The 27,465-nt window shown below is 38.4% G+C and overlaps 1 pseudogene; it reads right to left on the minus strand.

Moving 5' to 3' along the window:
- Positions 1 to 5,028: 5,028 nt before the first annotated feature.
- LOC101689601 lies at positions 5,029 to 26,794 on the minus strand (annotated as a pseudogene).
- Between the last annotated feature and the right edge of the window lie 671 nt (positions 26,795 to 27,465).

A 27,465-nucleotide genomic window follows, 5' to 3' on the forward strand; every position in this document is an offset into this window, starting at 1 on the left:
GTTTGCTATTTACTCTATTGTTAATGGTCTTTTGGTTTTTTCCTTTTTGAAGTTAATATGAATAATATTAGTATAACTTTCTGGTAAATTTATCCCAGCTTTAATGGGGAAGAGATTCTTTAAGATTTATACATAGGACTAGAACTGCTGGCAATATACATTTCCTGAGCTTTATTAGATATTCCAAGATGATTTTCAAAACAGTTGCACCAATTTTCACTATCACCAATAAAGTATGAGTGTTCCACATCCTTGCCAATAAATTGCCAATAAACCTTTATTCCTGTGTATTGAAAATTTTTATTTAATCTCTTTTTTGAAGAATATATTTAAGCCATGGGCTTATTCTTCTATTTATTTTTCCACTTTCTTAATAATGTTTTGAGAATTGTTTTATGTATTACGGATATGAATTAATTTTTGTGTCCAAAAAGAAAAAATGGGTTTTAGTCAACAGATAGGATAGGTCTCACCAATCTTTTCATATAAAATATTATTTTTCTTCTTTTCCCCACTACACACACACACACACACAGAGTGTATTTTCTTGTTCCTTTGTTCATTTTTGTGAGAGAATAATTTTGCTAAATAGATCTTAAACATACTGCTGAGTCCACCGTTTAACTGAAAAGCCTTAACACCTTGGCTATTATTGTTGTTGTTGTTGTTTTTATAAACATATAATGTATTATTAGATCCAGGGGTACAGGTCTGTGAATCACCAGGTTTACACACTTCACAGCACTCACCATAGCACATACCATCCTCAATGTCCATAATCTCACCCCCTTCTCCCAATCCCCCTCCCCCCAGCAACCCTCAGTTTGTTTTGTGAGATTAAGAGTCACTTATGGTTTGTCTCCCTCCTGATCCCATCTTGTTTCATTTATTTTTTCCTACCCCCCACGCCCCCCACATTGCATCTCCACTTCCTCATATCAGGGAGATCATATGATAGCTGTCTTTCTCTAATTGACTTACTTCACTAAGCATAATACCTTCTAGTTCCATCCATGTCATCGCAAATGGCAAGGTTTCATTTCTTTTGATGGCTGCATAGTATTCTATTGTGTATATATACCACATCTTCTTTATCCATTCATCTGTTGATGGACATCTAGGTTCCTTCCATAGTTTGGCTATTATGGACATTGCTGCTATAAACAGTCAAGTGCACGTGCCCCTTCGGATCACTACATTTGTATATTTAGGGTAAATACCCAGTAGTAGTGCAATTGCTGAGTCATAGGGTAGCTCTATTTTCAACTTTTTGAGGAACCTCCATGCTGTTTTCCAGAGTGGTTGCACCAGCTTGCATTCCCACCAACAGTGTAGGAGGGTTTCCCTTTCTCTGATTCCTCGCCAGCATCTGTCATTTCCTGACTTGTTAATTTTAGCCATTCTGACTGGTGTGAGGTGGTATCTCATTGTGGTTTGATTTGTATTTCTCTGATGCTGAGTGATGTGGAGCATTTTTTCATGTGTCTGTTGGCCATCTGGATGTCTTCTTTGCAGAAATGTCTGTTCATGTTCTCTGCCCATTTCTTGTTTTTAAAATTCTATTTCCCCCTCCTGGGGGGTACAGAAGCAATTTGTAGTTTCAAAACCTCAAGACAAAATTTCAGAACTACACCTGCTTCGTTTCATTGCAAACCAGTCACTTCTTGACTGGGTTACTCGCTCTCTTAATTCCTTGGTAGTAAAGAACAATCAATTTATATTTTCATTTTGGGTCCTTCTGTTTCTCTTGGAGATATGGGTTTAGGAGGGACTTGGTCAGGACCCTGGGATCATGACCTGAGCTGAAGGTAGATGCCTACCTGAATGAGCCTCCCAGGAACCCCAAAGTCTTTTTTTTTTTTAAGAGTATTTCCAATTCTGTCTGTAGCTGGAACCCAGGGTGGACTAGCAAGCTAAAAGTTCCATATATCACCATTCATGTATTTTAGAACTGGGCAAAAGAGAGACAGAAGGAAGAAGTCCTCCTCTATAATAGTCCAGGAGTGTGTGCAGTGCTACTGTTCCCAACATTAAAGGGAATATCAAGTTATAAAGCATTGAAAGCTGTATAATAACATTAATTTTCCATACATATGTTTACATCTTCAGCTTATGATTTCAAGGAAATCTAACATGACTCTATGGTTCTTTTTGTAGCTAATTTTAACACAATAATTAGAGTTAATGTGTAACTCACCAGATCTCAGTGCTCCTACAGGGTACACTTGTGTACACTGTAATTACAACTTACACTAAACTTACCAAATGAGCACATGAAAAACTTATTAGGTACTTAATTACACAAATGTCATTTAATCATTTTTTTTTCTAAAACTAGGTAAATCTGTTTCTAAAAAATCAGGGAAATAAAAATATTAAATGATACACTGACAAGTGGAATTTCCAATTGCAATAGCTTAATAGTTTTTTTTTTAAATAATATAATATAGCTTTCATAGTAATTGTTTTCTGTATCCTCTCACATTCTGGATGTCGAGAAAAGCCTTTAACTAGGTTTGTACTATTATCATTGCATTACAAATATTGGTTACCTAATTATCATGTCAATTATCGATACTGCACTTCTTTAAGGTAAGAAGCACATTTTTCTCGTAATTGAACTCCCAACCCCCCATTGCCTTGGTAAGTTCTTGCAGAAATTAAGTACTGAATAGGAGTATTGTACAAATGTGGAATTAGCAAAGGAGAAGGCAGTTAATCATGTCTTGAAAGTCTAGAAGCTCTTCCAGGCAGAGAAAAGGACCAAGGACACTTGAGGTAGAGAAAGTTGTTTGCAAAGACAATTAGATTTTATTCATTTAGTCAATAAATATTTATTGAACCCATTATACATGCCAGACTTTGGTGTATAATCTAAGGCAATAACATATATGGCCCCAGCTTCCATGAAGCTTATGGTTTATGAAAAAATGTGTTCAGCTAATAAATCACTCAAAAATGTGTCCCTATAATCTGAAATAAGTGTATAAAGCAATATAAGTATATGTAATAAATTAAATTAATACCTTCTTTTGAGTTAATTGAGCATGTCTTATAATCCTAATTTGTCTCTATTGTGGAATTATTTATAACTTGAAAAAATTAGTCGTCATTCCTAGGGTTGAAGCCCTCACATATAGTGTTACATTATATGTTATGTAACAATAATGCTGTCTATTTATGCATATTATATCACTTAACGTGTAGAGCAAGATGCTCACAGCTAAAAATATCAATTCTTCCCTCCAAACCCATGTGCTATTTAGGTCATACATTTTACTTTTAGCATATGTTTTAAGCACACCATATATCACCATTTTTGCTTTATATAAAGTTATCTACTACAGCTCTTAAAAGTTTGGGAAAAAACTGCAATCTATGCTTTTATGCATTTATTCCATATCAGAGTTCATCCTTCTTTTTAGTTATCCACCTTTCTTTCTTTCTTTCTTTTTTTTTTTTTATTTATTTGACAGAGAGAGATTACAAGTAGGCAGAGAGGCAGGCAGAGAGAGAGAGAGGAGGAAGCAGGCTCCCTGCTGAGCAGAGACCCCCCCCCCCCCGATGTGGGACTCGGTCCCAGGACCCTGAGATCATGACCTGAGCCGAAGGCAGCGGCTTAACCCACCGAGCCACCCAGGTGCCCGTTTATCCACCTTTCTGTCCAGTGTCCTATCCTTCTGCTTGAAGAATTTTCCTTAATCTCTCTTGCAGAGCAAGTCTATTAGAAATAAGTTGTGAGTGTGTGTGTGTTTGTGTGTGTGTGTGTGTGTAAAGTGGATATTTTTTCCTTCACTTTGACAGATATTTGGGGGTGTACAGAATTCTATGTAGGCAGTTTTTATTTTATTTATTTTGCAACACCAAATACTACAATTCAGTCTGTCTGGCTTGCATGACTCCGGATAAGTGTGCTGTAGTTCTTTGGTCCTCTTTATGTAATATGTCTTTTTTCTCTGATTGCCTTTAAGTTTTCCTCATTTTCCCTTTCAGCAGTTTGAATATAATAGGCAGTGTGAGGCATGTCTGTGTGAGTGTGTCTGCCACTAATTTTGGAAAAACTTTTGCCCTTATTTCTTTAATTATTTCTCTTCTCCATTTTCTTTTTCTTTTTTTTCTTTTTCTTCTCTTTCTGGGATTCCAAGAATACATTTACTAAACCAGTTAATATTGTCCAACATCCCTTGGATTATACTTTTTGTTTGTTTGTTTTTTACCTACCTATCTTCAAGGTCATTAAATTTCTCTCTCTCTCTCTCTCTCTCTCTTTTGTGTGTGTGTGTGTGTGTGTGTGTGAGGGGTATGTCAAGCATAGGAAGTACTTTTAATTGGCTGAATTGGGCATAAACATGTTGAATGCATTCCTTATCTTTGTTACTCTTTTTTGTTTGTTTCTAGCTTTTTCATTTGTTTCTTTCTTACAGATTCCACTTCTCTGCTAAAATTATCCATTTCATCTTGCATGCTGTCTACCTTTTTCATTAAAATTTATATATTACCATTGAAGCTTGAATAAATTGGAGTTGGAGCACCAATACACCATGCAGTCAAAAATCCACATATATCTTGAGTCCCCCCAGGAGTCTATTGTGATTTTTTTATTTGTAAATTCTTTATTTTGGCTAATATCGACTGCAGTCTCTACTACCATGGATTAATTATGGCCGAGAGGAGTTATTCACTAGCTATTATGTTGTTATTAAATACTAAAAATTAGGAAAAGACTAGAGGGTATTTGAATGGGATAAAGAGAGGAGAGCAGAACCTCAAGGGAAAACGTGAAGCCCAACCCAGTCTTGTTATCAAAAATGAGTAACCGCATCAGATCTAACTTAAATGCCAGATTCTCCAAAAAGGTTTTCAGAAAAAGGTCACATAACAATTGTTCATGGGACAATGATTCTGGAAAATGTCTTGACATGAGAGACCCAACTTAAGGATAATTATACATAGCACCACGACACAGCTGGGCTCATGGCAGCCTGGCACCAATTAAAATACTATTATGGACACAGAAATGAGTAGGGGCTAACTCTCACTCACAGACATATGTGATGTTTTATAGTGTAGAGATGTAGATGGTTCTTTCTTATGTATGTAGATGTCATCTGGAGGAGTTTTCTTCCTGCTGCCACATTCAATAATTTCTTAATTTTAGGAATAGTACTTATTTTCGCTGTGAACGCCTGGAGGTGCCGACAGGGTAGTAGAAACTTTCTATTCTAGAGCCAAAATGATATGGAGCAGAATCAAGTCCATAAGGCTCAGCTGATTACCAATAAGAAATCTTTTCCCCTGATCCCTTAAAACCTTTTCAAACCCAGACTTGTATCTAATTATAGCCTTCCAGGACATTTTAACTAGCTGTTTTTGTTGGTCATCTGGTTTCAAGAAAGGATGAATGATAATCAGTTCCAGCAGATCCAGTGTCCCCTCCATGTGCATGTCAATGACGGTTCTCCCCTTGAGGTCCTCACAGAAGAGATGGCGTTTCTCCGCTATGTAGTGGAGAACGCTTCCTGTCTTCATCCTATCCATTCCACCCATTGGCACGTGTTAGAACAGCAGGTGGCTGTCATCCTGCAACTCCTACAACTGCCATTCTGTTTCTAAGAATACTTCCCCCAACTGGACTCCTGAAAATAAAGAGAGAAGGAATGAAAGGTGACTTTTTGAAGAGTCTGATACATATTGAGAATGGTGAAGATTTCAGAGGGGGTATGACACAGGTTTATGATAGGACTTTTAGGAAATCAGGCTGGAAATGATTTAGGTGAGACCATGAAAGACAATGTAGGTCACACCATGAAGATTGTATTGATTTCATCTTTATGTACTAATTAGATCACAGTAGGCTTTAAGCTGATCTGTGACATGATCATATTAGATTTGGGGAGATACAACTTAAATCACTAAGTCATGATCTATGTAGATGGGATATTATTACATTCTGAACAGTAAATGGAACATTTTAAGGTGTTCATATGAACTTATATTAAAATGGTTAAATGAGGCAATAATTATCTTTACAAACAAATGAATAAGCTAGTAAGACAAAGAAAATTTAGTTTTCTTACCACCATCCACTTAGCAAAGTAATCTGTCAATAAAATATATTACTCATGAAACAGGAATTATAGTCAACATAAAAGATAATTTGAAGATGATGAAAATTAACCAGTTTATACATCAAAATTTGGAAATATCTAACAGTTTAACTTTTCATGGTTTAAATAAGGGATAAGTGAAAATTTATTGTATTTTATATCGTTGCAAATTTATAAATCCTCGTTTAAAAGGTAAGCATTTATTATATGTCAATTTCCTAGTTTTTAAATGTTTTTTTCTTAATAGATTCAATCACCCAGCCACTTACATATTTAAGTTCCCAATGAGCACATATTGGGCACTGAAAATGTGCTTGGTACTGTGGATGCAGGATTCCAAAAAATTAGATGACATACATTGTGTTCTCAAAGACTGTCCAAAAAAGAAACAAACATGCAGTGCTATGGAGTTATAAACTGAAGAGTATAAAGTAAAGATGAAGTATCAGTGAGACTATGTGAAACAAGTTGGGGGCTTTATAATAAAGTAAATGAGGCAAGACATTTTGATATGAGTCATTATGCATTTAGTTCAAATCATTTCAGGAAAGCATATACAATAATTACTCTGTACCAGGTCCTATGTTCTGTGTTTGGGTTACAGATATTGATAAGACTGATTTCAAGAAACAAATAATCTAATAAGAAAGACTAACATGTAACAACCAGCTATAGTATCAAATTCTTCTAACAGTATAAATTAATCTAAAATGAGAGTTGGAATGAAGATTCACTGAGGAAACAATCATGAATGAGAACTAAAGTTTCATTTGCGAATATTTTCTCCTATACCATGGGTTTTCTCTTTGTTTTGTTAACGGTTTATTTTGCTGTAGAGAAGCTTTTTATCTCAATGAAGTCCCAAAAGTTCAACTTTACTTTTGTTTCCCTTGTCTTTGGAGACGTGTTTTGGAAGAAGTTGCTGTGGCTGATGTCGAAAAGGTTACTGTTCATGTTCTCCTCTAGGATTTTGATGGATTCCTGTCTCACATTGAAGTTTTTCATCTATTTAGAGTTTATCTTTGTGTATGGTATAAGAAAATGGTCTAGTTTCATTCTTCTGTATATATCTGTCCAATTTCACTAGCACTATTTATTGAAGAGACTGTCTTTTTTCCATTGAATATTTTTTCCTGCTTTGTCGAAGATTAGTTGACCATAGAGTTGAGGGTCCATATCTGAGCTCTCTGTTCGGTTCCACTGATCTATGTGTCTGTTTTTGTGCCCGTACCATATTGTCTTTGAAATATAGCTTGAAATCAGGCAACATTATGCCCCCAGCTTTGTTTTCCTTCTTCAACATTTCCTTGGTGATTCAGGGTCTTTTCTGGTTCCATACAAATGTTAGAATTGTTTGTTCCAGCACTTTGAAAAAATGCCATTGGTATTTTGCAAATGACACTACAGGTAAAGGGCTTGTATATATAAAGAACTCAAACTCAACACTCAAAAATCAAATAATCAAGTCAAAAAATGGGCAGAAGACATGAACAGACAGACACTTCTCCAATGAAGACATACAAATGGTTAACGGACACATGAAAAAATGTTTATCTTTAGCCACCAGGGAAAATAAAATCAAAACCATATTAAGATACCACTTTACACCAGTTAGAATGGCAAAAGTTTACAAGACAAGAAACAACAAATGTTGGAGAGGATGTGGAGAAAGGGGAACCCTCTTACACTATTGGTGGGAATGCCAAGTTGGTGCAGCCACTTTGAAAAACGGTGTGGAGTTTCCTCAAGAAGTTAAAAATAGAGATACCGTATGACCCAGCAATTGTGCCACTGGGTATTTACCCCAAAGATACAGATGTAGTGAAAAGAAGGGGCACATGTATCCCAATGTTCATAGCATTAATGTCCACAATAGCCAAACTGTGGAAGGAACCAAGATGCCCTTCAACAAAAGAATGGATAAAGAAGATGTGGTCCATATATACAATGGAATAATACTCAGCCATCAGAAAGGATGAATACCCAACATTTGCATCACATGGAAGGAACTGGAGGAGATTATGCTAAGTGAAATAAGTTGAACAAAGAAAGGCAATTATCATATGGTTTCACTTATTTGTGGAGCATAAGGAATAGCATGGAGGACATTAGGAGAAGGAAGGGTAAAATGAAGGGGGATAATCAGAGGGGGAGATGAACCATGAGAGACTATGGACTCCAGGAATCAAACTGAGCATTTTAGAGGGGAAGAGGATAGGGGGACAGGGTAGCCGGGTGATGGGTATTAAGGAGGGCACGTATTACATGGAGCAATGGGTGTTATACACAAACAATGAATCATGGAACATTACACAAAAGCTAATGATGTATGGTATGATAACTAACATAACATAAAACATTATATATATATATATATGTATGTGTATATATGTGTGTGTGTGTGTGTGTGTGTGTGTGTGTGTGTATATATAATGAGAACTGAAGAGTAAATAACCTCAGGAGGAGTAAAATGTTAGATTAGTACTTCCTGGCAGAGGACATAGCATGTCAAAGAGCAAATAAATTAGCCTTTACTTTGTACTCTCAAGGAGACTCTCTGATGTGTAATTTACATGCATTGCATTCCAGTTCATTCTAAGGAATAGGCATTACCACTTCCCTTTAGAGGTGTGAAATCTCTGATCCAAAGAGGTAGGTAGCTTTTCTCAGATATGTCAGGCTACTAGGCTGCCTGAGGCTATCTTGTTTAAACACCCATGCTCTCAAACACATGGTAATGAGTGAAATGATATGTGTATCAGAAGACTATAAGTAGCTTAGTATGGATAAACCATAGCAAGATTATACATATTTCTCTTACCTTCATATCTTACCATTACCATTTGGATTTTGTTTTTGTTTTGTTTTTTGGTTTTGTCTATTCCTTCTTTCAGGCTTGTCATTGGAACCCAATCTCCACCAGCCTGCCACATACGGACAGATAGTAAACCTTACCTAATCTGCCTTACTTTGGGATATGAGCAGCTAGATGGAACACCAGGGAGGACTGCTTTATGGATCCCAAGTACCACAGGCATTGCTTCTGGTCCCATCTGAACGTTGCCTCCTCTGGCTCTACTGAAGTTTGCTCATCAGATTTGGAAATGCCTCTTGCTACAGACTCGTGTTTTGAGCCCCAGCAGTTACTCTTGCTATTTTTAGATCCTTCCCCTTACTAGCCTGCTACCCTGCTGCCCAGCCTTTTCCACAGCAAACTGTGACACTGAACTCAACCAGCTGTTTTCCCAACTCAAGTGGAAGTAGTTTCTTTCTCCAATTATGGCACCTCGGTAGGGACACAGAATATTTTCCATTTCTTTCTTAAGCCATGAATTAATGTTAATAAATCTGAGTTGTCACTTTGGTTGTTAGGCCCCATCTCATTCTGCTTTATACAGATATTTACAAACAGCAATTTGGTCAGTAATTTTAACATCCCCAGTTAGCAAAATAGAGTCAACTCAAAGAGTATTTTTAACTTAGGATTTGTCCTTTTAGATTTTGAAGCCTAAAATTATCTTTTCCTCTTTTTAAAACCTGTCCCATCTGTCCTTCAGAGGACTTCAGTGTTTGCAGAACAAGAAATACCCTAGTCACTTAAAAGTAAAAGAAAAAGAAATTCTACTTTTCCTACTATCAGTATTGTTTTGCCCTACTAATCAGAGACTCCTGTGTTGCAAAACCCCTAACTACTTAATAAACTTCTCTCAAATTTTGTCAAAAATCCCCTGCTCTCTTCCTCTATTTGAACTGTACTCTTGGAATTCAATTCTGTTTTCCACATTGCATTCTTTTTTCCTTAATGAGGACCTTGTCTATTGTTTTGTCACTAACAGTTTTATCATTAAGTACAATATTCTTTGTGTGTGTGTGTGCGCGTGTGCGCGTGTAGGTTTTCCACAAGCTAATCACCACTATCAAAAATATCAAAAAGCATCAAAAATATTCAGAACCTTCAAATTTGTCATACATTATGATTTTAAATTTATTCAGAAAACATGAAAAACAACTTTTGGGGCAAAAAACAACTTCTGGGGTGCTTGGGTGGCTCAGTGGGTTAAAGCCTCTGCCTTTGGCTCAGGTCATGATCCCAGGGTCCTGGGATGGAGCCCTGCATCGGGCTCTCTACTCAGTGGGGAGCCTGCTTCTTCCTCTCTCTCTCTCTGCCTGCCTCTCTGCCTACTTGTTATCTTTGTTTGTCAAATTAAAAAAATATATATATTTAAAGAAAACCAACAACTTGATGTGACTTTGATGTGACTTATACTACACATGGCCCTACTACTAGAGAACAAACATATATTACAAAAGCCCAATCAAGTTCAGCATATATATGTTACAATTCTGTAAGCACTTAACTTTAGGTATTCCCCCCATAACTTTAGCTGTTCTTGGACATCATTTTCATATAAAAAAAAACACATAAGATCTATAAAGTTGCAGGGAAAGTGAGATTTGGTATAAATTTTCAAAGATCTGAATGAAGTAAAACAGAGCTGGCTGGTAAATTCCAATTTTGCATTTGTTGTGATTGAATGATCACCATATAGATAAAAGCCTACATTCAGTCACAACAGATTAAAGTTATCAGAAAACAACTTAGTTCCCTGAAGTTCTTTTTTCTCTACTCATTTTGAAGGATTTTTATGTCCTATAATTTCCTGTTATATAATAAATCTTAATCTCCTTTTATATATAGCTTCTCAACAAATATAGCCAATTTCAATTGTAAATCTGAAAAATGTCTTTCTGTTAGAAAAAGTAGAAGGCATTCCGTGAGGACATATTAACAGTTCAGAAGTCTCAGAAACTGGGGTCTCATCATAAAAATTCTAATAAAAAATCTGAGGGGTGCCTGGGTCACTCAGTCAGGGGAGCATTTGCCTTCAGCTCAGGTCATGATCTCAAGGTCCTGGGCTCCAGCAGGGTCAGGATCCCTACTCAGCAGGGAGTCTACCACTTCTTCCTCCCTTGAGTTTTACCAAGACTAATACCATTCTGCTGTGGGCAATTATGACTCAATCTAGATATATTTGCTGCATAACAGTCTGTCAAAAACTTAACAGCTTAAAATAACACACATTTATTATGTCCCAATTTCAGGGCTTCGAGAGCCTAGGCACAGCTTAACTAGGTTCTCTGCTCAGGATCTCACATACAGCAATCAAAGGGGCAACTAGACTTCATTTTCATCTGGAGAGCTGACAGGGGGAAGAATCCACTTCCTAATTCATTCAACTGTTAGAATTTATTTCCTTGTGGCTGTGTGACTGAAGACCTATGCTTCTTATTGGCTGTCAGTGGACGTCCACCCTCAGATTCTAGAGGTTGCTCCAGTTCCCTACTATGAGGCCCTCTTCACAAGCAGGTCACACTGTGGTTGGTTGCTTCCTCAAGCACAGAAGGAGAATTTCCTGTATACTAATCTGCTAAAATGGAATTTCATAGAACATAATGTAATCTTGGGAAAGACATCTCACCACCTTTGTCATATAACATAACCTAATCAAAGAGTGTGATATTCCATCACTTTTTTCCATATTCTACTTTCTACAAGCAAAACAGAAGTCCTGTTCCAATCAAGGGGATGAAATTACATGGGATTTAACACCAGGAGGTGGAACTCACAAAGCTACCTTAGAATTACCCCTACCACACGTTTCTAATGTTCCATCAGTTTTTCCCAGAGAGGTCAAAGCCACACCCTGTTTTCAGGATGAATTTTTAATATTTGCTTATAATTCTATTAATAGAAAAATCATATTCCAACTCACATAAACCTTGAAATTTCTTAGTAAAATTTTACCCCATTTGATTGCAAACAATAAAACCAAAGAATAAAGTCCTTTATCTCTAAGGAAATGTATTTAGCAAAGTTATTTTAGAAGAGCTTTCACTTTAAAATTTTTTTAAAGATTTATTTATTTATTTATTTGACAGAGAGAGATCACAAGTAGGTAGAGAAGCAGAAAGAGAGAGAGAGAGAGAGAAGCAGGCTCCCTGCTGAGCAGAGAGCCCGATGCGGGACTCGATCCCAGGACCCTGAGATCATGACCTGAGCCGAAGGCAGCGGCTTAACCCAGTGAGCCACCCAGGCACCCCCACTTTCAAATTTTAACTTAGGACCAGTTCCCCCTTGTCTCATTTTTCATGGGAGCACAAAAAAGACAAAACTTTTGCAATGGGATGTTCTTTTACATTAGAAAAGTTTGTCATTTGTCTATTTCCCTTCGTTTGGAGGCCCTAGAGATCAAACTCTTTCCAGTGATTTCTTCTATCTTGGAAGGTCGAGCTAGCCACTAGAGACACCATTTTGTCTCCTTAATTTCTTTCTTATCCTCTTAGTCTCTCTGATCATACTTAAGTTCTCAACTGAGGTTTGGAAGCAAGACTCAGATCAGGCACCAGAGATTTTAATTTAAAGTTTGTACATTCTTTGTTAATGTATTTAACTAACATCATTTTCTAATGCCCAGCTTTAGCAATTGGTTGTAGTAATCAAGAATGGAGTCTGTAACATCTGTAACCCCCATAAGATTCACAGTTAGTCTGTTAATGACTGATCAAAATGAGCTCCCCATCTCTCAGTCATAATCCTTCTTCCTACCCTTGTAAGGTTCTCATGGGCCTGGCAAACATTTCGCTTGAACTATGTTTGCTGTTTTCTTGCATTTCTTGCCTGAATGGTCTGGACAAAGACACCTCAGAGATGGATGGCTACTGTGGGTGTTCCATGGTCCACTCTAATTATCCCAATATTTTCACCATAATCTTGGTGAAATGTTATCTAAGAATTTTCACCTCAGGCAACCATCTTTAGAAAATCTTACAGGGGACGCCTGGGTGGCTCAGTTGGTTAAGCAGCTGCCTTCGGCTCAGGTCATGATCCCAGCATCCTGGGATCGAGTCCCACATCGGGCTCCTTGCTCGGCAGGGAGCCTGCTTCTCCCTCTGCCTCTGCCTGCCATTCTGTCCGCCTGTGCTCGCTCTCTCCCCCTCTCTCTCTGATAAATAAATAAAATCTTTAAAAAAAAAAGAAAAAGAAAATCTCTTACAGAAGGGCTCCTTCATCCTGGTACCCCAATTTGTAGCTTTATCATCAGATGTTGGACAAGCTACTTTTCCTTTATTGAATCATATTTGTACTTTGGTCAAAAATTACTTGGACATATCTGTGTCTATTTCTGGTTCTCTGTTTTCTTCTGCTGGTTTATCTCTCTAGTCTTCTAACAATATCATAGATTACTTCAGCTATACAGTAAGTCTTACAACCAGGTAGATCAATTCTCCCACTTCCTTCCTGTTTCTCAAAATTGTTTTAACTACTCCAGTTGCTTGATCTTCAGCATAAATTTTTTAATAATTTTGTGCATGCCTGAAAAATGTCTTGTTTAAATTATGACATGATTTGAATTAAACCTATGTATCAATTTGGGGAGATTTGGCAACTTTGCTATGTTGATGCTTCAATCCATGAACACAGTAAATCTCTCAATTTTTTATGTTTTCTTTGTTATCTTCCAGTGTTGTGTAGTTTTCAGCTTACAAATCCTGTATATATTTTGAAGATTTATACACCTAAGGATTTCATTTTTCAGAAGTGTTATGGGATGTTGTATTTTTAATCCAGTATCCATGTATTCATTGCTAGTATATAGGAATACAATTGATTTCTGTATGTTAACTTTATGTCTTTCAACTTTACTGAATTAACTTATTAGTTCTAGGATTTTTATTTTTATAGATTCTTTTGGAGTTTCTAGGAGGACAACCATCTTCCTTTTTAATCTGTGTCTCCTTGTACCTGTGTTTTCTCCTTTCCTAATTGTATACCAGTCATATTGAATATTTTATTTATTTATTTCACAGAGAGAGAGACAGTGAGAGAGGGAATACAAGCAGGAGAAGTGGGAGAGAGAGAAACAGACTTTCCGCTGACCAGAGAGCCCAATGCAAGGATCCATCCCAGGACGCTGGGATCATGACCTGAGCCAAAGGCAGACACTTAACGACTAAGCCACCCAGGTGCCCACACCAGTCTTACTGAATTGAGATCCACCTCAATCGAAATGAACTCATCTACCTGGTTATATCTACAAAGACCCTATTTTCAACTGAAGGCATATTCTGAGGTTCTAAGTGAACATGGATTTTATAAAACAGGAATAGATATATCCCCTCATCAAAAACAAAAACAAAAACAAAAAAAAAAAACCTTGCTGTTTCCACCCAAAAGCATATGAAGGGAAGTTTAGCAAGGCAAAAAAAACTTTGCAATAATAACTGCTCCAGTCCAATCAAAACCTTTTGGCCCTACATCCACTGACACAATGAAAGCCTGAGTAAGGAACAAACAAGGTAAATTTCCATCTTTATGACGTTGTTAACAGGCTTCCCCATTATCCCTACTGGAATAGTGTCAGAGAAGACAAACTAGGGAACTGGAACTTTCAATCTCCACTGGCTGGTAATGAGGCCCTCCCTGCGCCCCCACCTCACCTGTGTTGTCAAGGGAAGCCCTTGGGAGCCTGAATTTCCACTTCCCACCGGCAGTAAAGAGGCTCCCATCTCTCCCCACTGCAGGGGGATGGGGTGTCAGAGGCCTAATGGTGAGTGAAGACTTTTCATCATTGCACAGCAAGACACGGCTTCGCAGTATCAGTGGCGACTGAGGGGGAAGGGATCCTGACTTCCTACCCCCATCCCTGTAACAAGGTGCCCCCTCAGATGATCTGGTTTCTTCTTTTGATCTTTCAGAATCTCCTTATATTTGTTTTACCTAAAATGTATAGGGTTTTTCAGTTGTGCTTAGTGGGAGCATTAGGAAAAAGTAGCTCTATTCCATCTTCCCAGTAGCACACAAATCACTCCAAACTGTAAACTCCAGAGGAGAGTAAGAAAATTTTGTTGTTTTAAACTCTTTCTTTAATTTCTTCTTTTCCTCAAGAAATTTTTAGGGAAGACAGTTAAAAAAAAATAAGTAAAATAAAATAAAAATATAGTCGACTACATGTTGAGCCCCTTATGGATGTTCAGCACAGGTGGTCTTGCAGATCATGATTCTAGCCCAGGTGCATAATATTCCATGGCAGTCAATGGTCAATGGAGTTGTTGTTGTTGTTGTTGTTGTTGTTGTTTAAGATTTTATTAATTTATTTGCCACAAAGAGAGAGCACAAGCACGGGGAGGGACAGAGGGAGTGGGAGAACCAGTCTCCCTGCTGAGCAGGGAGTCTGATGTGGGTTTGGTCCCAGGATCCTAGGATCATGACTTGAGCTGAAGGCAGATGCTTAGGGCAACTGAGCCACTCAGGTGTCCCCCAATCAATGGAGCTTGATTTCTCAGATGTTGGAAAGTCAGCTAAAATACCATGCTGTTGTCTGTGCACTTTCCTTCTTAGAAGTCCAGCCCTCCAGCATGATGATGATAGGGGAGAGAGAGTACTCCTAGTAGTTACATTGAGATTGTTCCAAATTCTTACACAGAAGCCCCCAAGAAGAGATTTTTTTTTTTTTTCTAGTCCAGAGTTTTAGACTGCTGAAGTTTCTTTATAAAGCAGTGATTTTTATTTTTTATTTATACTGATTTTATCTGAGTCTGAAAGAGTAACAGCCATTCAGTAGTCTCACAAAGCCCTCTGAAGGATGGGCACTCAGGTCACTCCTTATGGGTGAAAGTCATATTTTCTCCTACATTATATTGTTCTTTGTCTCTGGCAGAAACTCTCCAAAGTCTTCTTCAGATACTTAATGTAGAGGCGAATAAAGTAGGGATGATCCGATCTTAAATCACTGATCACTTCATTCGTAAAATATTTTTTGTGATGCTTAATTTTATATGTCAGTTTGACTAGATTACAGGTGCCCAGATATCTGATGAAGCATTATTTCTGGGTGAATCTGTAAGGATATTTCTGGAAGACATTTGAATAGGCAGTATTTGAATAGGCAGTAGACTGAGGAAAGCAGATTGACTTCCCCAATGTGGACTGACCTCATTCAGTCTGCTGAGGGTCTAAACAGAATAAGAAACCAGGGAGGGGAGAATTCTTTCTCTTTGCCTGACTGTATGAGCTTAAACACTGATCTCTTGGCATTGGAATAGGAGTTAATACCATCTAAACTCTTGCTTCTCAAACCTTTGGACTTGGACTAGAACTTATGCCAATGGTTCTTCTGGTTCTATTCCTCTAGAGAACCCTGAGGAATGCAGTTTTTTATTATAATGCTATTATCATGTAGGGTTAAGCAGGAGAGGATAGCTTTGATGGGGACTCTTGCAAAAGAAATGGCCCACTCTCTAAATTCATTGAAGTCTCAACTCCCCAATGTGTATTTGGGGATGGAACATTGGAGAGGCAACCAAGGAGTGCTGAGGTCAAGAAAAATGAGGCCCTTATGGGAGGGCTGCTGGCCTAATAAGAAGAGACCACCAGAGGGCGCCCGGGAGGCTGTCTTCCACTCACCTCATGATTCTCGGGTCCTGGAACAGAGCCCTGTTAGGTTCCCTGGTCAGTGGGAAGCCCACTTCTTCCCTTCTCTCGACCCCTCCCCACTGCTCGTGATTCTCTCACTCTTCCTCCCTCCCACTTTCCGTCTTGTGAGCGCGCTCTCTCTCAAATAATTAAAATATTTTTAGAAAAAGAGACACCAGAGAGCTTCAGCATGTAAAGGTCCAGTGAGGCAGCAGCAGCAAGACAGAGAGGGCCTTCACAGGAAACCAAACATGCTGGCATCCTGATCTTAGACTTCCTACTTCCAGAGCTGTGAAAAAATAAATTTCCGTTGTTTAAGTCACACAATCTGTGCTATTTTGTTGACTAATTATTAGAGCTGACTGATGCAGAGACTTTTACTCTGATAAGTTCTTTCTAGGTTCTTGGATGCCTTCTTTCTGGTTGAAAGAGTATAAATCATCCCATAGTATAGCCCATTTTAGCTCCTTGCTTTATGTCTTACCTCTCATGCCATCTGATTCCCTTTCCTTGATACCTGGTTAATCTTTCCAATTTCTCCTGAATTAATTAATATAACTGTGTTAGACCTTTGCTTCTTGTCTGGACAATGAATCCCCTCTCTGGTCAATATTTCCTAATCTCCATCCTCCTCGCCTCTTCTTGTTCAGAGTGTTGGTAGTAGGCTTAGGACTCAAATGAGTAGGAGGGCCAGCCCACAGGAAGCGAATGACGTAGAAACAAAGTAACTTAGCCTGCTAGCAAAGGAGAGAATGCGTGCCCCTGATGAAAAGATGCAGTTGGCACTGATTCACATTCCATCAGATCCTCTTATTTTCAAGAGCGTACAGAAATTCAAGTTTTTAAAGGTTAGCAACTAATTTTTTTAAAACGCTACAAAGGATGGATGTGGGCCAACGTTATTCAGGCCAAACAACAACATAGGTCTAAGGGCCAGGTTTGGGGCTTTGGCACCCAGTTGAGGACTTCTAATCGCTTTAATGATTTCTCCCAGGGGTGCTAGGGCTTAGTATGTAAATAGTTCTCCTAGTGGCTCCTCGTAATATTTAGCTGGCTCTGGCGATCAGGCCAATTTAAGGCCTGCTTGTGGTGGAATCCTGGTGTATGTCTTTTTTTTAGCTCCGTCTGGCAAACAGTTCCCTCTGACTCAAAGAATCGCTGCCCAGCTGACTGCTGGCAGTAGAGCAGGGTTCCTCCGAAGGACAGGACCCAGGATAACTACCCAAATGGCTCTGTCCTGGGGATGAGTCTGTCCATATCGAATAGTTTATGACACCGCCACCACCCCTGCTGAGAAGGCGAGGGCATCTGTCGCGCAGAGCCTGCAGACATCAATACTATTGTTATCTTAGGAACCAGGATTTTATTTTCTTCAATACTTTATTTACTTCATTGAACACTATTGACTTTTCTTCTGCCTGAGTTAGGCTCTGAGACTTAATCATCAGCAGGTGCTTTAAATCGTTCTCTTGATGATTGCTTGTTTCTATTTCTGGTATCGTTTTATCTCTGAAGTAGATTTTCAATTGAAGATTTTCAATTTTGGTGGTCAGACCCGTGTTACTCTTCACTGCAGAAGTTTCGGCAAGTCCCTGAGGCATGTCTTACTATTTTAGTGCACATTTCTAGTGTGTCAGTCAGGTTGGGCAGCCGCCTGTGGGAGGTGCTGTCTGGAAGAAAGTTGCAGAACCACATGGAAGAACTTGATGGTACGGGAGAGGGAGGAAGAAAAAGAGATCAGTTTAACCCCTCTCCAAAGGAAAAATAATCATGCTCAGGTTTTTTGGTCTTTCAAGATTTTCTTTTTTGCCCAGATTCATGATACAATCATTCTAGTTCCTTTAGTTAACACACTTCCTCTCTTTCACTGTCATTGAGATGGATGATTTCTATACATTCTTTGGGTCTCATTTGCTCACAGATACTTTCCTGGATTCCTAATCAAGGTTAGAACCCCTGCCATAGATGACCTCACTTCCCTACATTTTGCCTATTACAAAAATAATTACTCATTGTTATTATTATCAATATTATGATATTTAATTTTGTTAATATATGGCATACTTTTAAGGTCTCAAAGGTGAGGAAGTTATGTTGGTCTCATTCACTGTATCCCCACAAGAAGAAATGAGTAATATTTGTCTCAGCTGAATCTATTCCACATTCATAGAACTTTATTCATATTCAGTTTTTAATTTCACACAGCTTAGTAACATTCAGATTCTGTTTGCCAACCATTATTGTATAGTTGTACAGAGCAAAACAGCCCACTTTGCTTTCCAATGCATACTTGTTGGTCGTCATTACTCTTTCCATCTATTTGTGTTTCTTCTCGTATCTGAAATATAAGGTAGAGAATTTAGTTTAACAATCAAAAGTTTAATGTTGGGTGATGCACTCTAAAAACAAAACCCCTTGCTTTGTCTATTGTGCATGTGTGATCCGGAAATTTTAAGTTCCTAGGAATTCAGTCAAATTTCTCTTGTTGAAGAACATAGAATTAATAGTTTATACTTATGAGCCTATCATCTACTCAATCAAATTATTTATTTAATATCTCATTTTGGTTTACTAAGCCTATTCTAACAAAGTGCCACAAACTGAGTGGTATAAATAACAGAAGCTTATTTTCTGAGAGCTGGGAGGCCTCCTGCCTCAGCTTGGTTATCTTCTCTCTTCACATCGTCTTTCCTCTCTATCTGTCTCTCGGTATCCAAGTTTCTCCTTTTTATAAGGATAATGGTGATAACTAGAGCAACGCCCACCCTAATAACTTTATTTCAACTTGATCAACTTATCTCTAAATAGGATTACATTCTAATGAACTTTGGTCAGGAGTCCAAGGTATGAATTTTTGGAGGACAGTATTCAACCCATAACATACCTATTATATGATTAGGACTAATTTTTAGACTCTAAGAAATATGCATTTCATACTCTTGTGGGGTAGAACAAAGCAATGCACATTAAGAAAAAATGTGTGAGAGATAAATGGATAAGGGGAGGAGTCAAGATGGCGGAGAAGTAGCAAGCTGAGACTGCTTCAGCTAGCCGGAGATCAGCTAGATAGCTTATCTAAAGATTGCAAACACCTGAAAATCCATCGGCAGATTGAAGAGAAGAAGAACAGCAATTCTGGAAACAGAAAAACAACCACTTTCTGAAAGGTAGGACTGGCAGAGAAGTGAATCCAAAGCAACGGGAAGATAGACCCCGGGGGGAGGGGCCGGCTCCCGGCAAGCGGCGGAGCAACCGCGCACAAAATCAGGACTTTTAAAAGTCTGTTCCGCTGAGGGACATCGCTCCAGAGGCTAAACCGGGGCGAAGCCCACACAGGGTCAGCATGGCCTCAGGTCCCGCAGTGTCACAGAAGGATCGGGGGTGTCTGAGTGTCGCAGAGCTTGCGGGTATTGGAACAGGAAAGCCGGCTACAGAGACAGAGCCGACAGTAAGCTCGCAGCTCCGTGTTACCTTGAACCGGTCGCAGGCTCGGTGAGCTCGGAGCGCGGCCGGAGGTCAGGCAGACGGGAGTAACTGGGCGCTGTTCTCTGAGGGCGCACTGAGGAGTGGGGCCCTGGGCTCTCGGCTCCTCCGGGCCGGAGACCAGGAGGCCACCATTTCTATTCCCGTCCTCTGGAACTCTACGGAAAGCGCTCAGGGAACAAAAGCTCCTGAAAGCAAACCCGAGCAGATTACTCAGCCCGGCCCCTGGTAAGGGCGGTGCAATTCCGCCTGGGGCAAAGACACTTGAGAATCACTACACCAGGCCCCTTCCCCAGAAAATCAACAAGAAATACAGCCAAGACCAAGTTCACCTACCAAGGAGTGCGGTTTCAATACCAAGGAGAGCAGCAGAATTCCAGAGGAGGAGAAAGCAAAGCACGGAACTCATGGCTTTTTCCCTGTGATTTTTTTTTAGTCTTGCAGTTAATTTAGTTTTTTCTTTTTCATTTTTTGTTTTTTTTCTCGCCTTCTAGTAAAATTTTTTTTAACTTTCACCTTTTTCTTTTTTAACTTTTTTTAACTAGTTTATCTAATATATATATTTTTTCTTTTTTATATTTTTCTTATTTGTTTTCTTTTTTTAAATTCTTTTTTTTTTTTTTTCTTTTTTTTTCTTTCATCCTTTTTGAACCTCTTTTTATCCCCTTTCTCCACCCTAATGATTTGGGATCTCTTCTAATTTGGTTAAAGCATATTTTCCTGGGGTTGTTGCCACCCTTTTAGTACTTTACTTGCTCCTTCATATACTCTTATCTGGACAAAATGACAAGACGGAAAAATTCAACACAAAAAAAAGAACAAGAGGCAGTACCGAAGGCAAGGGACCTAATCAATACAGACATTGGTAATATGTCAGATCTAGAGTTCAGAATGACAATTCTCAAGGTTCTAGTCGGGCTCGAAAATGGCATGAAAGATATTAGAGAAACCCTCTCGAGAGATATAAAAGCCCTTTCTGGAGAAATAAAAGAACTAAAATCTAACCAAGTTGAAATCAAAAAAGCTATTAATGAGGTGCAATCAAAATTGGAGGTTCTCACTGCTATATCCTATCCAATGAGGCAGAAGAAAGAATTAGTGATATAGAAGACCAAATGACAGAGAATAAAGAAGCCGAGCAAAAGAGGGACAAACAGCTACTGGACCAAGAGGGGAGACTTCGAGAGATAAGTGACACCATAAGACAAAACAACATTAGAATAATTGGGATTCCAGAAGAAGAAGAAAGAGAGAGGGGAGCAGAAGGTATACTGGAGAGAAATATTGGGGAGAATTTCCCCAATATGGCAAAGGGAACGAGCATCAAAATTCAGGAGGTTCAGAGAACGCCCCTCAAAATCAATAAGAATAGGCCCACACCCCGTCACCTAATAGTAAAATTTACAAGTCTCAGTGACAAAGAGAAAATCCTGAAAGCAGCCCGGGAAAAGAAGTCTGTAACATAGAATGGTAAAAATATTATATGGGCAGCTGACTTATCCACAGAGACGTGGCAGGCCAGAAAGAGCTGGCATGATATTTTCAGAGCACTAAACAAGAAAAACATGCAGCCAAGAATACTATATCCAGCTAGGCTATCATTGAAAATAGAAGGAGAGATTAAAAGCTTCCAGGACAAACAAAAACTGAAAGAATTTGCAAACACCAAACCAGCTCTACAGGAAATCTTGAAAGGGGTCCTCTAAGCAAAGAGAGAGCCTACAAGTGGTAGATCAGAAAGGAACAAAGACCATATACAGTAACAGTCACCTTACAGGCAATACAATGGCACTAAATTCATATCTCTCAATAGTTACCCTGAATGTTAATGGGCTAAATGCCCCTGTCAAAAGACACAGGGTATCAGAATGGATAAAAAAACAAAACCCATCTATATGTTGCCTCCAAGAAACTCATTTTAAGCCTGAAGACACCTCCAGATTTAAAGTGAGGGGGTGGAAAAGAATTTACCATGCTAATGGACATCAAAAGAAAGCAGGAGTGGCAATCCTTATATCAGATCAATTACATTTTAAGCCAAAGACTATAATAAGAGATGAGGAAGGACACTATAGCATACTGAAAGGGTCTGTGCAACAAGAAGATTTAACAATTTTAAATATCTATGCCCCCAATGTGGGAGCAGCAAACTATATAAACCAATTAATAACAAAATCAAAGAAACACATCAACAATAATACAATAATAGTAGGGGACTTTAACACTCCCCTCACTGAAATGGACAGATCATCCAAGCAAAAGATCAGCAAGGAAATAAAGGCCTTAAACGACACACTGGACCAGATGGACATCACAGATATATTCAGAACATTTCATCCCAAAGCAACAGAATACACATTCTTCTCTAGTGCACATGGAACATTCTCAAGGATAGATCACATCCTTGGTCCTAAATCAGAACTCAATCGGTATCAAAAGATTGGGATCATTCCCTGCATATTTTCAGACCACAATGCTCTAAAGCTAGAACTCAACCACAAAAGGAAGTTTGAAAAGAAGCCAAATACATGGAGCCTAAACATCATCCTTCTAAAGAATGAATGGGTCAACCGGGAAATTAAAGAAGAATTGAAAAAAATCATGGAAACAAATGATAATGAAAATACAACGGTTCAAAATCTGTGGGACACAACAAAGGCAGTCCTGAGAGGAAAATATATAGCGGTACAAGCCTTTCTCAAGAAACAAGAAAGGTCTCAGGTACACAACCTAACCCTACACCTAAAGGAGCTGGAGAAAGAACAAGAAAGAAACCCTAAGCCCAGCAGGAGAAGAGAAATCATAAAGATCAAAGCAGAAATCAACGAAATAGAAACCAAAAAAACAATAGAACAAATCATCGAAACTAGGAGCTGGTTCTTTGAAAGAATTAATAAAATTGATAAACCCCTGGCCTGACTTATCAAAAAGAAAAGAGAAAGGACCCAAATAAATAAAATCATGAAAGAAAGAGGAGAGATCACAACTAACACCAAAGAAATACAAACTATTATAAGAACATACTATGAGCAACTCTACGGCAATAAATTTGACAATCTGGAAGAAATGGATGCATTCCTAGAAACATATAAACTACCACAACTGAACCAGGAAGAAATAGAAAGCCTGAACAGACCCATAACCAGTAAGGAGATTGAAACAGTCATTAAAAATCTCCAAACAAACAAAAGCCCAGGGCCAGACGGCTTCCCGGGGGAATTCTACCAAACATTTAAAGAAGAACTAATTCCTATTCTCCTGAAACTGTTCCAAAAAATAGAAATGGAAGGAAAACTTCCAAACTCATTTTATGAGGCCAGCATCACCTTGATCCCAAAACCAGACAAGGATCCCATCAAAAAAGAGAGCTATAGACCAATATCCTTGATGAACACACATGCGAAAATTCTCACAAAACACTAGCCAATAGGATTCTACAGTACATTAAAAAGATCATTCACCACGACCAAGTGGGATTTATTCCAGGGCTGCAAGGTTGGTTCAACATCCACAAATCAGTCAATGTGGTACAACACATCAATAAAAGAAAGAACAAGAACCATATGATACTCTCAATAGATGCTGAAAAAGCATTTGACAAAGTACAGCATCCCTTCCTGATCAAAACTCTTCAAAGTGTAGGGATAGATGGCACATACCTCAATATCATCAAAGCCATCTATGAAAAACCCACCGCAAATATCATTCTCAATGGAGAAAAACTGAAAGCTTTTCCGCTAAGGTCAGGAACACGGCAGGGATGTCCATTATCACCACTGCTATTCAACATAGTACTAGAGGTCCTAGCCTCAGCAATCAGACAACAAAAGGAAATTAAAGGCATCCAAATCGGCAAAGAAGAAGTCAAATTATCACTCTTGGCAGATGATATGATATTATATGTGGAAAACCCAAAAGACTCCACTTTAAAACTGCTAGAACTTATACAGGAATTCAGTAAAGTGTCAGGATATAAAATCAATGCACAGAAATCAGTTGCATTTCTCTACACCAACAGCAAGACAGAAGAAAGAGAAATTAAGGAGTCAATCCCATTTACAATTGCACCCAAAAACATAAGATACCTAGGAATAAACCTAACCAAAGAGGCACAGAATCTATACTCAGAAAACTATAAAGTATTCATGAAAGAAATTGAGGAAGACACAAAGAAATGGAAAAATGTCCCATGCTCCTGGATTGGAAGAATAAATATTGTGAAAATGTCTATGCTACCTAAAGCAATCTACACATTTAATGCAATTCCTATCAAAGTACCATCCATCTTTTTCAAAGAAATGGAACAAACAATTCTAAAATTTATATGGAACCAGAAAAGACCTCGAATAGCCAAAGGGATATTGAAAAAGAAAGCCAACGTTGGTGGCATCACAATTCCAGACTTCAAGCTCTATTACAAAGCTATCATCATCAAGACAGCATGGTACTGGCACCAAAACAGACACATAGATCAATGGAACAGAATAGAGAGCCCAGAAATAGACCCTCAACTCTACAGTCAACTAATCTTCGACAAAGCAGGAAAGAATGTCCAATGGAAAAAAGACAGCCTCTTCAATAAATGGTGCTGGGAAAATTGGACAGCCACATGCAGAAAAGTGAAATTGTACCATTTCCTTACACCACACACAAAAATAGACTCAAAATGGATGAAGGACCTCAATGTGCGAAAGGAATCCATCAAAATCCTTGAGGAGAACACGGGCAGCAACCTGTTCGACCTCTGCCGCAGCAACATCTTCCTAGGAACATCACCAAAGGAAAGGGAAGCAAGGGCAAAAAAGAACTACTGGGATTTCATCAAGATCAAAAGCTTTTGCACAGCAAAGGAAACAGTTAACAAAATCAAAAGACAACTGACAGAATGGGAGAAGATATTTGCAAATGACATATCAGATAAAGGACTAGTGTCTAGAATCTATAAAGAACTTAGCAAACTCAACACCCAAAGAACAAATAATCCAATCAAGAAATGGGCAGAGGACATGAACAGACATTTCTGCAAAGAAAACATCCAGATGGCCAACAGACACATGAAAAAGTGTTCTATATCACTCGACATCAGGGAAATACAAATCAAAACCACAATGCGATATCACCTCACACCAGTCAGAATGGCTAAAATCAACAAGTCAGGAAATGACAGATGCTGGCGAGGATGCGGAGAAAGGGGAACCCTCCTACACTGTTGGTGGGAATGCAAGCTGGTGCAGCCACTCTGGAAAACAGCATGGAGGTTCCTCAAAATGTTGAAAATAGAACTGCCCTATGACCCAGCATTGCACTACTGGGTATTTACTCTAAAGATACAAACGTAGTGATCCAAAGGGACACGTGCACCCGAATGTTTATAGCAGCAATGTCCACAATAGCCAAACTATGGAAAGAACCTAGATGTCCATCAACAGATGAATGGATCAAGATGATGTGGTATATATACACAATGGAATACTATGCAGCCATCAAAAGAAATGAAATCTTGCCATTTGCGACAACATGGATGGAACTAGAGCATATCATGCTTAGCGAAATAAGTTAAGCAGAGAAAGACAACTATCTTATGATCTCCCTGATATGAGGAAGTGGTGATGCAACATGGGGGCTTAAGTGGGTAGGTGAAGAATCAATGAAACAAGATGGGATTGGGAGGGAGACAAACTATAAGTGACTCTTAATCTCACAAAAAAAACTGAGGGTTGCTGGGGGGAGGGGGTTTGGGAGAAGGGGGTGGGATTATGGACATTGGGGAGGGTATGTGCTTTGGTGAGTGCTGTGAAGTGTGTAGACCTGGTGATTCACAGACCTGTACCCCTGGGGATAAAAATATATGTTTATAAAAAATAAAAAATTAAAAAAAGAAAAGAAAAGAAAAGAAAAAATGTGTGATACAAAGAACTATGTAACCAGGGCCAAAACTGTGTGGAAAGTATGTTTATGCTGTAGGAGTTAAAAAATAAATAAATAAAAATAGTAGTGTGTACTGAAGTAATCAGGAAACATCTAAAAGTCTAATAAAAATAAAGGTTCAGTTAAAAAAAAGCTGGACATTAATAAAACAGAATTAAGATGAGTATAAGAGATGGAAAATAGTATGTAAGGCAGGAGATAAGGGTAATCTACTAACTCACCCACCTGAGTTAGTAGATCAAAAGTGAGCAAAAGTGCAGGACATATTCATGTCACAGTTAATAGATGAGCTGGCGCTGGTAGAGAAAGCATGTTGAAGAAAAATAGAAAAGAAAGTTAAGTGGGAAATGAAGGTTAGGCTAAATGGAGGAACTTAGTGTATTTGAAATCTTAGGATCAGAGTTTACAGTTGATCAGTTATGAAACAGGTAGTCACTGAATGTTTTTGAGCAGTAGAGTGACAGTGATTGTGATAGAATGAAGAAATCTTCACAATCTTCTATTCTTTTCCACATTTATGAACTTTGTTGTGTAACTTTGCAGGGCCTCCCATTAGGAGATGAAGACTCTTTTCTCTTTATAATGAATATGCTGGTCTGTGATTTACTTTCACTAATAAAATGTGTCCCAATTATACCATAACAGTTTTGACCATGGCCTCAAATTAATGGCTGTGTAGTCTTCCTCTCTGTCTCTTTCTGTCCCACTGTCTGTATCTCTTCCTTGTGATCACCTGTGAAGAAGCCTAGTGTAGTCTCCTAAAGGATACCGTGTGAAGGGGGCCTTCCACAGACAAGGTCATTTTCGATCACTAGCCCTCAGAAGACCATTCAGTTGCCTGCAGAACATGCATGGCCTCACAAGCAAGATCAGCCTAGCCCGATCTAGCAGGCCAGAAAATCCTTCCATCTAACCCATAGACTCATGAGCAATAATAAATACGTAATATGTAGAGGTGGGCAATTAGAATAAAGAGTAAAAGTTAAGGGATTAATCTAAGAAGGAGCTCACACTAGGATACTAGTAACTGAGTTGTATAGTTGTATAGTTAAAGAGTCATGAAAAACATTTTGAGGAGAAAACTGGCAAGGTTTGTTAATTTAAAAAAAAAAACAAGAGAGAAGAATTAAGGAATTTTCTTTGACTTTCTGATGAATATTTAGATAAACTTTGTCATTCTGATGAATATTTAGATAAACTTTGAACAATAGTTCAAAAGTGATTTTCTGTGGCTCACATGAGAATTTTCCTCAGGCTATTTCATTCCTCAGTTTGTCAAAATAAACGTAGTCATTTTGGGGTTCTAAAAATGGTAAACTCTATCAAATATATGGCCACTATTAGACATTTTACTAAAATAAAGTCTTTGGTGGGGGTGATAGGTTTAAAATATAAACACTGAAGATATCCTGCTTCTTGGGAGGGAAACTTGACTTTGTTATGGCAAAAGCTAAGAGGTTGCAGAAGAAAACT

Source organism: Mustela putorius, unplaced genomic scaffold, assembly GCF_011764305.1.
Source record: "Mustela putorius furo isolate JIRA1106 unplaced genomic scaffold, ASM1176430v1.1 tig00003853_pilon_pilon_pilon, whole genome shotgun sequence".
NCBI lineage: Eukaryota > Metazoa > Chordata > Mammalia > Carnivora > Mustelidae > Mustela > Mustela putorius.